This window comes from Seriola aureovittata, chromosome 19 (assembly GCF_021018895.1).
Source record: "Seriola aureovittata isolate HTS-2021-v1 ecotype China chromosome 19, ASM2101889v1, whole genome shotgun sequence".
NCBI classification, from domain to species: Eukaryota; Metazoa; Chordata; class Actinopteri; order Carangiformes; family Carangidae; genus Seriola; species Seriola aureovittata.
This window is the reverse complement of record NC_079382.1, coordinates 23092501-23105000: the sequence shown is the minus strand read 5'-3', so window position 1 is coordinate 23105000 and position 12500 is coordinate 23092501. Positions and strand designations below refer to the sequence as shown.

General features: G+C 44.1%; 1 protein-coding gene across 5 annotated transcripts in view; it reads left to right on the top strand.

Annotated features, from left to right (window-relative positions):
- The window catches only part of hivep2a (HIVEP zinc finger 2a), a 113096-nt gene that overhangs the window by 49483 nt on the left and 51113 nt on the right, over positions 1-12500 (top strand). For all 5 annotated transcript variants that reach the window (XM_056405080.1, XM_056405082.1, XM_056405078.1 and 2 more), the window contains one exon: positions 7147-7216. The gene's annotated coding sequence lies outside the window, so the exon portion shown is untranslated. The remainder of the gene's footprint in view (positions 1-7146; positions 7217-12500) is intronic.

Here is a 12500-nt window from a genome sequence, read left to right as displayed (position 1 = left end):
AGCGTCTAACACACACATGCACACACACGCGAGTAGGACAGGTGGCTGTATCACCTTGACGTCCAGTTTTTACGACACACTCTACATTCATCTCTCGCTCGCTCTCGCTCGCTCTCTCTCGCTCTCTCGCTGCAGGTATAAGCCCCTTATACCTTCTGTGCTACAAACGCTGCCAGGACCACACACACACACACACACACACACACACACACACACACACACACACACACACACACACACACACACACACACAGCAGGTAGTGGCAGCATATCATAGCCTCTGGTCTCCTGGCAAACAGAGCCTCATGATGGAGGGATGACAGGAGAGAGAGGGATGCACAGATGGAGGGAGGACAAACGAAGGGTTAGAAGGAAGGAGGAGGAGGAGGGGGTGCAACAGAACGAAAGGAGCTATGGAGGCAAAGATAGAGGGATGTTGATGGAGTGATGGAAGGAGGAAGTTAAAGGAGGTAAAGAACGAGAGATGGGAGGAAGGAGACTAATGAATCAGACAGAAGGAGGGAGTGATGGAGGGAGGGCGATGGAAGGAAAGAAAAAGGTAGATGAGTTACAGGGAGTGATGGAAGCAGAGATGAAGGGATGACGGGATGGGAGTGACTGATAAGAAAGAGGTATTGATGAATGATGAATGAGGAGTGATGGAAGAGAATCACAGATGGAGTGATTGAGGGAGAAATGGAGGGATGACCGGAGGTTTGGGGAGTGACAGAGGAAGAAATGAACATGTGATGTGGTGATGGAAGTGAAATAAGGAGGAGATGGAGGGAGTCAAAAGGAGTGATAGAGGGAGAAATGGAGGGATGATGATGAAGTGATGGAGGGGAAATAAGAAACTGACGGAGGTGGAGATGGAGGAAGGAGTGGCTTGTCTTCAAGCAACAGAAATAGGACATTTTGGTAGCGTAAGGCGACATGAGTGATGAGAGATGCAGCAGATGAAAGGATGATGGGATGACTGAGGCGGAGATGAAGGAGAAGAGGAGCAGAGCGCAGAGTGATGGAGGGAGACGAGAGGAAAGAGGAGCCACATTCCTCCATCCATTCCTTTTCCTTCTCTCATGCCTTCCCTCTCCACATCTTCCATCACTTCCTGTCATCCTTCTCCTGTTGTTATTCCCTCTGCTTCCTCCCTCGTCCTCACCTCACCTCTCCACTCACCCTCTCTCCCTTTCTCACTCCTTCCCTGTTCTGTCACTCCCTTCTCTCCTTTTTTTCTAGCTTTACTCCTTTGTGTAACTTTATTTCACGTTGCAACATGTTCAAAAACACCTCCGTCAAAACGAAAGAAGAAGAAGAAGAAGAAGAAGAAGAAGAAGGATAAAGAGGCCCAGCGCTGCAAAGACATGGAAACTTAGAGGAGTTAGCTGTTTTCTCTCTGCCAGACTCTCTCTGTCTCTCTCCTTCGTTCTCCTTCTCTTCCCAGAGGAGCAGGACTTAGTGTGTGTGTGTGTGTGTGTGTGTGTGTGTGTGTGTGTGTGTGTGTGTGTGTGTGTGTGTGTGTGTGTGTGTGTGTGTGGTTGGAATGTGGAGGCTCGTAAGTCACCTCTGATTTTCCACTCCCGCTGGGACACATCCCATTATCAGTTTTATATGAAACTAGGAAATTCCTCTGCGGTCTGTGTGTGTGTTCATGTGTGTGTTTGTCAGGTGGGAGGTTGTGTGTGTGTGTGTGTGTGTGTGTGTGTGTGTGTGTGTGTGTGTGGTGTGTGTGGTGTCTGGCTCCATAATGAGCAGCTTAACAGTGGAATAAAAACTGGGCATTTTCCTTCTTCTTCTTCTTCTCTTCAGTTCAGAACCACCATAAAAAAAAACCTAAAAATCAGTGTGAGTGTTTTTCAGTGAAGCAGTCCAGAGGTTGACTGACTGTTGACTGACTGTTGACTGACTGACTGTTGACTGACTGTTGACTGACTGACTGACTGACTGACTGACTGTTGACTGACTGACTGACTGACTGACTGACTGACTGACTGTTGACTGACTGTTGACTGACTGACTGACTGACTGACTGACTGTTGACTGACTGTTGACTGACTGACTGACTGACTGTTGACTGACTGTTGACTGACTGACTGACTGTTGACTGACTGACTGACTCACTGACTGTTGACTGACTGTTGACTGAGTGCACGTTGTTGATTGGTTGTTGTCTTTGAGGAAACTGGTTTGTTCTGATTGTTGGTAGATATTGTTGATGATTTGTTGGCTGGTTAACTTGTTCTTCAGAGTGCAGGTGGTTAGTTGACTAGTTAGTTGCTGGTTTCATGATTTATTTATTTGTTTTATTTTATTGTTTTTATTTTATTTTCAATAATTAAAAAAAATGTAATAAAAAGAATATTTAGTTGGTTTGATGGTTGAATAGTTACTGCACATAGCTCATAGCATAGTAGCTAGCTGAACGTTTGATTGGTTGGATGGTGACATCCTATGAAAATGAAGACGTGATGATTGGTTGGTGTTTTGTGGTGGGCGGGTTTGGGTGAGGACAGGATGGTGACGAGCCTCAGACTAGACAAAACTCACCTGTGAACCTTTGGTAATCGATTGGTAATCTTATTGAATAGGTTGGTTGCTCATCTGATGGTTTGTTTGTTGACGACCTTTTAACGACGGCCGCTCCTCCAACCTGAGCGTCTCCTGAGAGAGCGCCACCTACGATGGTTTGATGTGTCAAAATTAGAATTTAGCTGGTTTATTAGCTTGATAGCTTCAGCTTTTAGTACAGATGTTTGCAGTGATTGGTTGAATAAATGACCTGGATGGTCACACTGGGATTACTGCGTGATGTTACGACTCGTTTAGCTAGTTGCCTGGGCGGAACATAAACGTGTTAGCTTGTCAGATGTTGCATTAGCTGCTGGACGACTGGTCTCACTGAGCAGCGGTTGTTTGTGTGGTTGTCTATATGATAAAACTGCGTCAAAGCTGGAAACAGCAGGGTGATGCAGAGGTACAAACAGAAAAGACAAACAGCTGATGGATGTAGGAGAGATGAGGAAAAAAGAGAATAGGGAAGAGATGAGAATAGAAACCAAATTTTTCCTCGCCCGGAGGCCGTTTTTTTTTTAACTTCCCAGTCTACAGTGAGTGGAAAATCAACAGAGGAATATTCCACACCTCTTTGTTTCTGCTTCGCCCTCTCGTCTCTCCACCTTGATCTTTCCATCTTCAAGTATGGAAAGAAGGTAGGGAAACAGAGATGTGATTAAGAGGAATTAATCCTGAGTCACACGGCTTTAAAGATTGTTTTTTTTGGGGGCAGACTGTCAGGAAAGATGAGGAGACTTTATCTGCCAGTCCGTATTCAGGTTTTTAAATGAGTTGACCATGAGCTGTCTGTGCGGAAATACACATACACCGTCCTGCTGCTGCAAACACTCACCAGAGAACCCAGTGTGGATCAATCCGCCGCTGAAAATAGTTCCCAGTAAATGTCTTGTTTCTTCCTGTTTGAGTAACATTTGCTATAAATTACAGTGAGAACCTACCAAGGCTTTTCTAAATGAAACAATATTTTTATGAGTCATTGTTTCAGGATGTGTGTTGAGTAGGAAGCAGTGGGCACTGAGCTGAGTGAAACAGACAGAGTAGGAGTTCATGATATTGAGCTGTATAAATAAAACTTGACACATTGTTAGGTTGGTCTTTTTATGGGATTTCTTAACAATGAGATAAATGATGTGATAAAATCCTGTATTCTGTTAATTTCGGGATTTTATGTTTCTCCAGTGGTGTTTTGAAATTTAACAAGTTTTGGGTTTATGAAACCTCAAGAAGCTAAAAGAGAAAAAAAAGAGCTAAAAACAAAAGATGGCATCAGAAATACAGTTCAGTGATGAGAGAAACAAGATGTTTCCCTTCATGAGCTTCGCCTAGGAGGTTTTGTTTTCACCTGCATCTCTTTATTTGTTTGTTTGTTTGTTTGTTTGTTTGTTTGTTTGTCAGCAAGATTACGTAAAAAGTTCTGACATGGTCCAGGGAAGACTCCATTAGATTTTGGTGCAGATCCGTTTAAAGCTCCATGTTTCTTCTTCTTCTGTGTTTTATCTGAAGTGTTGATCCATCAGAAGATATAAAAACCATCTCAGTGTAGTTTTACATCTCCTCTCTCAGGCTTCTCTCTGCAGCTCTAGTAACAACAGGTCTGTGAGCCAATCAGAAGAGAGGAGGCTCTGAGCCTCTCTTCTGATTGGCTGACTGTTTTCTGAGTGATCCAATACAAATAAAGCAGATTTCAGGTAAAAACACTCAGAGAAACCAAATCCTGCAAGGTTTGGATGGTGGGTCCAGGTGGGCGGGGCTTGGTGACTGCTTTGTTGTGACATCACAAAGTTCCAGAAGTCCTGACGGCTGGTTTTAAGGCTCAGTTTCTGAATACAGGCTGTGTGCATTTCTCTGTGGACTGAGGCTTTGATACTTTCACAGTATTAATATAGAAGCTAGAGCTGATCTATAATCACACTACACATGGACACAGACCTTTAGACTGGAGGAGCTTTAAAGGGGCCGATCCGGGAACTTTCCTAACATTGCAAGACGTGGTATTTCATTTCATTTTCATCAGTTTCTCAGGAAATAATGTTTAAATCTTAATGTAAAAAACGAGACATATTAATGGTGTTGAGATCTATAATTTGTTGTACCTTGGCGGAGGTTTGTTCTCCACTGTATGACTCAATTTTCTGAAAATGCTTGCACCAGATTTTTTCTTGCTGACTCTCACTAATGTCGCTGGAGTGCATGAAAGTTGCAGTAACCGTTGCACGTGAAGCGGGAGCTGCTGAGGATCCTTCCTCCAGAAGAAAAAGACCCAGTGTTACATACAAACCGTCGACACTTTCTACATGTGGAGGAGAAATTATTCATGGGCTTCTCTGGTGTCGCACTATTACATCAGCTTCATTACATCCCATATGTTTACACTCACACTAATGATCTCAACACACCAAGATAACACACTTAAATCTTTGGTGGATCATTTACACCATTCACTAACTTTTTATACACTAAACTATTGATCGATTAATGGAATCAGAGTGATCAATAATGAAAATAAACATCAGTTGCAGCCTGATTTTGTGTGTCAAAGGTCAACAGAGAAAAACGTCTGTAAAGTGGATGAATGTGACCCTCAGGTGAATCTGTGGCTGTGGTGTTATAATCAATAGACCTGATCAGGTTCATGTCAGCGCCCTTTAAGGCTTGGACTCATTCACCGCGCTCAGCCTAAAGGGATTATGGGTAAAACATGCAGAGGAGCTGCGCTGTAGATTAAGTGTGATCATGTTGTTAGGAATAGACCAATAAAAGAGACTCTTCACAGCACAGCTGGAGCGCTTCATTTTCCTCTTTGGAAAAGACGAGTGGAAACACACACACACAAGTCAGTGTGTGTGTGTGTGTGCGTGTGTGCGTGTGTGTGCGTGTGTGTGTGTGTGTGTGTGTGTGTGTGTGTGTGTTGTGTGTGTGTGTGTGTGTGTGTGTGTGCATGTGACAGACATGAAACAGAAAAACAGTGTCATAGTTTTCCCTCGTCCTGGCGGAGCTTAAGGAAGAGTCGGAAAAATCTGATCTGAAAACAGCCGTCCCACTGTGTGTGTGTGTGTGTGTGTGTGTGTGTGTGTGTGTGTGTGTGTGTGTGTGTGTGTGTGTGTGTGTGTGTGTCGCACATGTGATTGTCCACTTTTCTGTCACCATGTGTTTTGATGTTTTCCATCCATTATGTTGTTGACATGTGTGTAGATGTTTGTGTGTGTGTGTGTGTGTTTCCGTTCTCTGCCACATTTCAGACCATGTTGAAGGAATTTTCCTGCTCTCTCTCTCTCTCTCTCTCTCCTCCCCTGGTCTCCCCCTTTTATCTCTCACCCCTCTGTAACTTGGCGTCTTTATCTCTCTCTCTCTCTCTCTCTCTCTTTCTCTCTGTCCACCTGTTGCTTCTCACTCTCGTTCTCTCTCCCTGTTTCTCCCCCTCTTCCTCCTCCCTTAGTCTTCCATTTTTCTCACGCTCTCTTGCTCCCCCTCCTCTCTTTTCCTCCTCCCCTCTCTCCCCATTTGTCTTCCTCTCTTTCTCTATTTCCTCCCCTTCTCCCTCTTTCTTCCACTCTCCTTCTTTCCCATCGCTTCTTCCTTGAGAAAATATAGTATATAGTGTTTGTGTGATTGTAAAAAAGGGGGGAGGATTGGTGTAGTGGCGGGGGGGGGTGCTTCACACCTCCGGTGACCACTTCCTCCACCACATCCTGTTTATTTCCTGTTGCAATACAATCGGACTCCCTCAAAAATGCAACACACACACACACACACACACACACACACACACACACAGATGAACAGCTTGTTGTTGAAGCGACATGATGTTTCCACTGAGTGAAATATTTGAACATGTGTTTTTATCAAAGGAAAAGTGTCATCGTGTCTCAGAGAACACGACGTGAAAATACTAAAAATGTATTTTACTGGAATCCAGGGTAGAAATATTCAGGACGTGTGATGGCCTCTTGTTTGAATCATGGAGCTTTTTTATGCTCATAAGTTAATAAAAAATATGAATCTCTATGGACTTTATTGAGAAGAGAGGAGGCTCTGATCCTCTCTTCTGATTGGCTGACTGTTTTCTGAGTGATCCAATAAAAATAAAGCAGATTTCAGGTAAAAACACTCAGAGAAACCAAATCCTGCAAGGTTTGGATGGTGGGTCCAGGTGGGCGGGGCTTGGTGACTGCTTTGTTGTGACATCACAAAGTTCCAGAAGTCCTGACGGCTGGTTTTAAGGCTCAGTTTCTGAATACAGGCTGTGTGCATTTCTCTGTGGACTGAGGCTTTGATACTTTCACAGTATTAATATAGAAGCTAGAGCTGATCTATAATCACACTACACATGGACACAGACCTTTACACTGGAGGAGCTTTAACATGTGATTATATGTTTAATTCTTTATTTTAAAATCAATGTACACAGTAGAACAAGTTGGAAATATTTAAGTAAAGTACAAATATCTCATAATTGTTCTTAATTAAATGAGTTCCTGTTACTTTCAACCTGTTGTGTTTGTGTGTTTGTGAATAAATTCATGAACACACACTCTCACACTCATGAATGTTATCTCGTGTGTTTCCTGACAGGACGGTCCCGTGAGCGCACTCTCTGTCGGGACTCCCGCTGAAATCAAACTGAGCGTGTGCAGACCATCAGGTAGGCCCCCCCCCCACACACACACACACACACACACACACACACACACACACACACACACACACACACACACACACACACACACACACACACACACACACCACTCCTCTCAGGTTTTTACCAGACAGTGTTTGAAAGCGCTACATGAGTTGTGTAACATGTGTGTGTGTGTGTGTGAGTGTGTGAGTGTGTGTGTGTGAGTGTGTGTGTGTGTGTGTGTGAGTGTGTGTGTGAGTGTGTGTGTGAGTGTGTGAGTGTGTGAGTGTGTGAGTGTGTGAGTGTGTGTGTGTGTGTGTGTGTGTGTGTGTGTGTGTGTGTGAGAGTGTGTGTGTGAGTGTGTTTGAGTGTGTGTGTGTGAGTGTGTTTGAGTGTGTGTGTGTGTGTGTGTGTGTGTGTGTGTGTGAGTGTGTTTGAGTGTGTGTGTGTGAGTGTGATAAAGTGTGTGAGGTTCATAAACAGCAGAGCTGGAATGTTCCTAAACATCCACTTATCAAACACGTGAGCTCCACGTCTCGGTCTGACTCGGCTGCGTCCTTCACCTCTGGACGCCCTCCACTAAACTTCAGAGCCGTTTCCACTCGGGACGTTTAAAACGAAACATCAGTTTAATTCACAGAAATATTCCTCCATCGAACACTTCTACATATTCTGTAGTGAAATATGGAGATTTGAGCTGGATACAGAGATCGGGGGGGGGGGGGGGGGGGTTGTTTTCTTCATATCAATCACATGAAGTGATGAATAGAAAGATTTTGTGAGAGAACAGCAACTTTAAAGTAAAATCATGATCTGAGCATTTAAATTGAAGTTTCACTTTCAAGTCTAAACTCAAGGTCCGCTCACATGAAGTTTTGACCTGCTGAGATGTGGTTGAAAGCTCAGGAAAATGTTGTTGAACTGGTTTGACTGGTGCCATTTAGTACTCGGTGCAGCAGGATGTGTGGATCCTCTCCCGTAGGAACATTGTGGTGGTGTTTATGGGATGTTTCCTTTGTTGTGATGCTGTTCCAGCTCGTGTCTGAACTGATTTACTTCATGTTGCTACAGATCGCGCTCCAGTTTATGTCCCGTTGTCGAGGTGGTTGTACTGGTTTCACTGGTATTTGAGATATTTATTAACAGTTGGTGTGTGAGCGGATTTGATTTGGCTTCTTCACCGTCTCTCGTCACCACAGCTCGTGTTATTACACGTCCCATTTAGACCTGGTTATACTGGTTATACTGGTTTACTGTGGTTTATTACCAGTTGGTGTTTGAACTGGTTTCTGGAGCTTCCACGACGCAGCGCAGAGAATCCCTTCAATCTGAACTGCTGCAGCAGAGGACGGCTTTCAATGTGACCGCAAACTGAAATGGTACGAGAAGTCAGCTGCACACGCACGCTCACATGCATGCTTGCTCCCACGCACGCACGCACACACGCACGCACACACGCAACGCATGCACACACACACACACACACATTCCTTGGTGCTAAATCACCATCAGTTGAAGAAGTACAAATGATTTTGGTTTGATACAGACACTGTGGTTGTTGGACAAAAACGTATGTTAGAAAGCTGTAAAAGAATATGTTACCTGCCCTAACAGGCTCTCTCTCACACACACACACACACACACACACACACACACACACACACGCACACACACACACACACACACACACACACAGTAATATAAACATTACTCAGGGACAGTACGAGTGGTACGAGCCAAAAAATGAAAAGATATCATGAAAAAAACAAATGAGCACGACAGAAAATGTTGCAATGGGGAGATGCGTTTGGAGCGAGGTCAAAGTGAGGTTGTATGATGATAACACACACACACACACACACACACACACACACACACACACACACACAGGCTTTCAGCAGCCTGCTGTGTGCCAAGGTTATGAAATAATTTGCCTGCTCGATCCTTTCAACACAATTCTTGTTTGCTTCTTTGCCTCCATTCAAGCCGAGACACGACTCGGAAGAGATAAAAATAGACCCTCGCTGACCTCTCCCCCCTCCCACCACCACCTCCCTCCCTCACTCCCATCCTCACTCTCTCTCCCCGCCCTCTGTCTTCAGTCTGATATTGTTGCAGCTGTCCTGCTCCGGTCGGGGCGTCCGGGGTTGAGGCTTCGAGGATTTTTACTCTCTCCCCCTGCGGTGGGAAATGTGGCTTTCATCAACACAATACATGCTCACAATGAACTGAACACACATAAACATGAGATCAAATGAAACAATAGACAGAGCGATCCAGTGATTCACCTCTGACATGCAGTGTGAGAGTTTGTTTAGTGCAGTTTTGTTGCAGAATAAACACGAACGTCAAACTGTTTGAGCGGCTCGAGTTACAGGTCGCCACAGTGTTTGGATGGAGGATAATTCAGGGGTAAACGCAACCATCAGCGGTTTATCGACGAGCTGTGAGGGTCCTCTGTCGAGCTGATATCACCAGCAGCGTGAACCTGGTTTGTTTTTGCAGGCCCCCACGCACAGGCAGCGACGTAAATGGAAATACATGTTTGCATGCGGACGGGACGAGGAAATGCACGCACAGCAAACAGGTGGCAAACAGCTGGGACAGTAACTTTAAACTGGCTGCAAGTGTTGAAAATATGAACTCATGAAAAGCAGCGGATTGTTGCGGATTAAGAACGAGCGCCTGCTGTCAATTAAGGTCGGAGCAAAGTTGACAACAACTGTATAAAACTACAGCTGTAGGTGCTGTTTATGGGGAGTTTTCTAACCGGCTCACAACCTCTTTAAAGCTCCTCCAGTGTAAAGGTCTGTGTCCATGTGTAGTGTGATTATAGATCAGCTCTAGCTTCTATATTAATACGCCTCAGCCACGCCCATATTTCCCCATCTTTTCTTCTTCTTCTGTGTTTTATTTGAAGTGTTGATCCATCAGAAGATATAAAAACCATCTCAGTGTAGTTTTACATCTCCTCTCTCAGGCTTCTCTCTGCAGCTCTAGTAACAACAGGTCAATGAGCCAATCAGAAGAGAGGAGGCTCTGAGCCTCTCTTCTGATTGGCTGACTGTTTTCTGAGTGATCCAATAAAAATAAAGCAGATTTCAGGTAAAACACTCAGAGAAACCAAATCCTGCAAGGTTTGGATGGTGGGTCCAGGTGGGCGGGGCTTGGTGACTGCTTTGTTGTGACATCACAAAGTTCCAGAAGTCCTGACGGCTGGTTTTAAGGCTCAGTTTCTGAATACAGGCTGTGTGCATTTCTCTGTGGACTGAGGCTTTGATACTTTCACAGTATTAATATAGAAGCTAGAGCTGATCTATAATCACACTACACATGGACTCAGACCTTTACACTGGAGGAGCTTTAAATTGGATGTAAACATGAGCAGGTTCAGTGTCAGTGTGAGACAGAACATTAGAAATAAAGTGTGTGTGGCACTGCAAATTTGATCGTGTCCATAAATCCTGTTTTGTAATAAAGGACAGAAACAGAACGTCTTGGTTCATAAAGGACACGAAGAGTCACTGAGTGATCTGATGATTATGAAAACGATGTGAGTCATGATCTTCACACTCATCAAATCATCAAACCTAATTAAACACCTATGAGGGAATTGGGAGAAACGTGTTAGACAGCGCCGTCTACCACCGCCATCACTATCACCACCATCATCACCATCATCATCATCATCATCATCATCATCATCATCATCAAAACACCCAGTGATCAGATGTGTTGTAGGAGAAGAGAGGTGTGTCCCTCCAGCAGAGTTAATGACGGGGAGAAAGGTTTCTGATCTGGAGCCTTGAACCTGTTAACTCAGGTGTGACAGAGGTGACGACTCGTCCTCTTCCCTGTTCGTCTCCAGGTGCATGTTCTTTAGAAGAGACTGTGGTTGTTTGCTTCACATTTATCGCCACATTATCTGCCGTCACAGTTTGATTTGAAGACAGTATGAGGAAGGAAGATTCACTTTTCACTTCCCAAACATCAGATCACTGAAGACGTATTAAACATTATTGCAGATGAACCCGTCAGTTATTATAAACTGTAGAATTACACAGGGAAGAACCAGGACTTTTATACTAAGAACATTTTGCTGGTTACTTTTTCTAAAGTATGTGTGCAGAACTTTTACTGGTAATGATTGTTTTGTGACGAGCCTACAGAGAATCATCTGCAGCTCCGCTCGGCTCCGCAGAGATTTATAATGAGTTTCAGCTCGTTGAGAAAATGAATCTAGCAGCTAAAGAGTCAGATGTTTCTGTCAGAGGTGGTGGAGACCAACAGCAGAGATGGGAGGGAATACTGGATTCGTAAAGCTGTACGTCAGTGTCATATTAATACACGGTGTGTAAATGGTACAGACTTCTCCTCTGTTTTAGCTTGGTCTGGTCCCTCAGCTCTTTTATCATGAAGCAGATCCTAATGTTTAAACGTCTCACCTGCTGTCAGGTGTCAGGTGCACAGCGGCCTGGTGGGGATACAGTTCAGTGTCACGGCTGTTTCTCAGACTGGACGTGAACATGTTGCTGAGTGTGAGGCAGCACGGAGCGAGTGATGGGCGAGGGACTAGATTAACCTGCATCCATATACAGTAACAACTTATTGTAATTATACACACACACACAGACATGTTACAGTAAACTGCAACCCAGCAGTTGGCCAATCAAACATGATGCAAATGATCAACTTCCGTTTTCTGTGGTCAAGATAAGGGAGTTTTCTTAGAGAGATTCCTCCAGTGTAAAGCTCAGACTGTGACGAGTGCCTCCATGTTTCTGGATCCCAAACCTGTCAGAGTTTTACTGGAGGAGCTGAAACCAAACTGTTCAGGTCAGGTTTTTATTCTGTTTTAAAGTAATTCCTACTGAAGGTGATGAAAAATTCAGATTTTCAGTCTATTTTAAATGAATATTTACTTTAAAGAAATGATCCGTTATTTCACAATAAAGTGCAACGCGATCATAAGTTCATATGATGAGAAATGAAACTTGCAGCTTGGTCTTGTGACCAACTGGGAACCAATCCCAGGGTTTGTATTGAAGTCCAGTTACTGCACTGAGAGGAACTGAATGAATAAATGAACGAGGCTCACGTTGATCCCGTGAGAGCCTGAGCTCTACAGATCCGCTTCAGCATCAGTGTGTAATAATCCTGACTTTATACCACTAATATCTGTTTGGCTTGGGGTTTGCACCGCAGCACAAAATTAAGTTTGCAAACGTACATTTCACTTTTTCCATTAGGTCACTGTAAATACAGGATGCATTTATTCTAGTTGAGCTGCAAAGCATGTGAGTGTGTG